General features: G+C 43.3%; 1 non-coding gene across 1 annotated transcript; it reads right to left on the minus strand.

Moving 5' to 3' along the window:
* Window positions 1–2,420: 2,420 nt before the first annotated feature.
* TRNAL-CAA lies at window positions 2,421–2,527 on the minus strand. The gene is made up of 2 exons: window positions 2,490–2,527; window positions 2,421–2,466 (listed from the first exon to the last, which is right to left on the minus strand). It is a non-coding gene; the product is annotated as a tRNA-Leu (tRNA).
* Window positions 2,528–4,040: the final 1,513 nt, after the last annotated feature.

Below are 4,040 nucleotides of genomic sequence, written 5' to 3' on the forward strand. Positions count from 1 at the left end.
GAAAAAGAAAAAAGGAATCTATAAGGTTCAGTACAGATGGAACTATCCTTTTTTAAAAAATTGTTTTTTCGATCCATGTTGGTTTAATCAACAGCTGGGAAATCTACAGACGTGGAGGACTAACTATACTAATTTTTGTAGGCTTCTACATCCCAGACAAACTGATTTCATAGGATCAGGGTGGATGCCAATGGGCATCAGAGTTTTTATTCCATTGACCCCTAGCTTACGAGACAATTATGTGACTTTTGCACAGACAGCTGCCATCACAAACTACCCTTTTTTGTGGTCTAAAGGGTCTCTTCAGGAACTCTTAAAATATCTTCTTTCAAGTGCATAGATGGAGTTCATAGAAAATGTACTGTTACGGCTCTTATCCTAAAAGGCATCTTTACAAGTGAAACCTTCAAAAATTCCCCTAAAGAGATTAATATGGAGTTAGTTACTTTAATCAAATTGTGCCGTGTTTTTTGCTTGTTTGTTTTTAGAGATGGAGTCTTACTCTGTTTCCCAGTTTGGAGCTCTATGGCGTGATCTTGGCTCACCACAACCTCTGCCTCCCAGGTTCAAGTGATTCTCCTGCCTCAGCCTCCCGAGTAGCTGGGACTTCAGGCATGTCCCACCACGCCCAGCTAATTTTTTGTACTTTTAATAGAGATGGGGTTTCACCACGTTGACCAGGCTAGTCTCAAACTCCTGACCTCATGATTTGCCCGTCTCAGCCTCCCAAAGTGCTGGGATTACAGGCCTGAGCCCCACACTGGCAATTGTGGGGTCTTTAATAACCTTGACAGTGTCTCTGGTCTGCTACATTTTGAGCATGTCAACTGATTGGCACATTGTATTGAGCCCAAGAAACACCTTATTTGGACCTTGCTGATTTTGGGGTCCCTTCACACTACATACATCCAATATTTTAAACAAAAATAATCAATTAGGGAGATATAGAAGAAAGATTCAGAACAAAAGTATAATGCATTCATTTTTATTCATGTTGGAAATATAAGAAGAGTTCATTGGAAAGACTGTATACCAAGGAAAGCATAAAAGATTTAAAATGTTCCACCTGACTACAACATTAAAATTAAATACATACACACCTGGCTGTATAAATGGGCAAACTGAAGACCAAGGTGAGAATTAACCTCAAAACAAACAACAACAAAAAGAACCCGTCTCCTTTAACACCCTCTTGTTTACTTCGAAGCAACTTATATAAGGTGTGTCAGAAAGAATTGTCAGACTTAAACATCGACAACAAAAATTACTGAGTCCTTCCTTTCAGTGAAGTGCTTGGCATTGTCTGGCAGACCCTCTAGCAAATATCAGATTTTTTTAGAGCTCTGCACCTTTCACTTTCTATTCACTAGGCTAAGCTCTGTTGTGGTAGAAGTTAACTTATAGAAAAGTCAAAATAATGTGAGTGATTTTTGACTAGCTTATAGAAAAGTCAAAATAATGCAAGTATATATACTCGGTAGAGTTTTAAATCAAGACGAATTTCTCTTACAGGTGTCCCATGATAACCTACGGTGTGTCTCTTCACTTTATACCCCTTCTCTCAGGACACACAGAAAGAATCAAACGGGGTTTAGATAAGCAAGGGAAAGGAAGAACGGGGAAACACGGAAAGAAGAAAGGAGAAGAGAGGGGAGAAGGGGGAGAGAAAAAGAGGTGGCCGTGCTTTGACCTTGCGGAAGAAAACGAGGTGACTGTGCAGTAACATTCCTGCCTGCCGCGTGGCCTTACAGAAACCACTGAGATGGTTGCACGGGGAATATGTCAGTCCCACTCACGGGCTGGTTACGTTAAAATGTGGGAGGAGCATTGGGGAAAACCGAGACGTGGTCGCTGCAAAATGGTTTTGGCAAAATCTATACCTTTACTCTGTTTTTGTTTGTTTTCGACACAACCCCGCGCTGTCGCCCTGGGTGGTCATACAGCTCGCTGCAGCTTCGCATTTCTGGGCTTGTGATAAAGTCTTTCTCCCACCTCTGCCTCCCGGGGAGCTGGGACTCCAGGCGCGCGCCACCACGCCCCGCTCATTTTTTGCAGACACGGGGTCGAACTCCTGGGCGCAAACAATCCTCCCCGCTCAGCCCCCTAATCCTAGGTGTGTGTGGATTTTTGAGAGGGAGTCTCGCTGTCGCCCAGGCTGCAGTGAAATGGCACGATCTTGGCTCACTGCTACCTCCACCTCCCAGGTTTAAGCAATTCTCCTGCTCCAGCCTGTCGAGTAGTGGGGATTAGGGGCGCCTGCCACCACTACCAGTAATTCCTGCATTTTTAGTAGCATGTTGCCCAGGCTGGTCTCGAACTCCTGACCTCAGGGATCCGCTGACATTACCTCAAGTGCCGACGTTACCGGAGTAAACCCTCGTTAGTGTTTTCACACTAGGATTAAAAGGGCAAAAACCTTGTGTCAGAAGTGGGATTCGAACCCACGCCTCCATTCGGAGACCAGAATCCCCACACATGGGAAGCTGCAACTTGAGTCTGGCGCCTTAGACCACTCGGCCATCCTGACACACAGTGCAAGTTCTTAAGTTTTATTATATAACTGGTAGTTAGCAGATGCACAGAGGAGGAAAAGACCTCGGATGGGTGGCCTCTGCTCCGGGTTTTCAGAACAGTATTTATTCTTTTGCCTGGGGGTATTCCAAATGATGCTACAAATAGCATTATCAAAATGCCTTATGTTGCTATCTTTCAGGTTAAGTCAGAAATGAAATAATAGGAAAAGTGGCAAATATTTGGAACAGTGCTTCCTAAGTGTCTACTAAGCTCCGTAACAGTTTCCTGGCCAGGGGGATCCTCAGAGCTCAGATTCAGCGTCCTGAGTAGGTGCTTTGTGGAGAGAAACAGAAGTCAGACATGATTTTTATTTTTACTTTTCCGGTTTCCCCACCTAGCCCAAAATTTACTGTGAATTCTTTGAAGCAGAAATAAAATCAGTAACAGACAGATGAACTGTCCGAATTCAAAAGAATGGTTGGAAAAGACGAAGGTGGAGAATGGCGAAAAATAATTAATAATTTTATAATTTTAAGAGGATCCTAGAGCAAGAAACAGTGGTAAGTGCTTGTGACTCTGCAGACGTGAGAATACGAGTGTAAAAGGTGGAATTAATCGTGGAGGCGGGGAAGAGAGCAAGAAGAGGTTTCAAGTTCAGAGAGGTAAATTAATCAGACTTAGCTGTCCATGGCTCGTTTTTGCTGTTGGTCAATAAAATCTTTCTCTTTTTCTCTCTCTGTTTCCTTTACTGTTTTGTTGTTTTTCTCTGTCAAGTTCACCATATAGCCCTCTCCTCTCTCCCAACATAACAGACCCCCTCTTTAAAACATTTAGAATTATTATTATTATTGTTACAGATTCTCACTCTGTTATATAGGCTGGAATACAGTGGTGCGATCTCAGCTCACTGCAACCTCTGCCTCCTGGGTTTAAGCACCACCACACCTGGCTGATTTTTTTTTTTTTTTTTTTTTTTTTTTTAGTAGAGACAGGGTTTCACCATGTTGGCAAGGCTGGTCTCAAACTCCTGACCTCAAGTGATCCACCAGCATAGGCCTGCAAAAGTGCTAGTACTACAGGCACGTGCCACCATGGCCAGCTAATCTTTGTATTTTTATAGAAATGAGTTTCACTACGTTGGCCAGGCCGGTCTCAAACTCCTGACCTCAGGCAATCTGCCCACCTCGGCCTCCTAAAGTGCTGGGATTACAGATGTGGGCCACCGCACCCAACCAAAATTATTCTTTAGAAAATAAACTATCTTTGAAAAATACCTTGTTGATTTGTGTGATTTAAATCATAATCTCTTTTCTTCTACTCAACACAGTTTGAAAAATCTACCCATCTTGCTACATGTACGCCTGCTTGATCACTCATGGCTGCTGCATAATGTGAAAATCACAGAGAGTATGCCTGACCTGACGGCCACCTGGGTTGCTTCTAACAACCTGTTACCTCGAAATGCTACAGGCACTGTACTAGGCAAGACAACCATGGAGCTGAGCTGGAATTTCACTGAGGTGGAT

This window comes from Sapajus apella, unplaced genomic scaffold (assembly GCF_009761245.1).
Source record: "Sapajus apella isolate SASKATOON/1434 unplaced genomic scaffold, GSC_monkey_1.0 scaffold210, whole genome shotgun sequence".
NCBI lineage: Eukaryota > Metazoa > Chordata > Mammalia > Primates > Cebidae > Sapajus > Sapajus apella.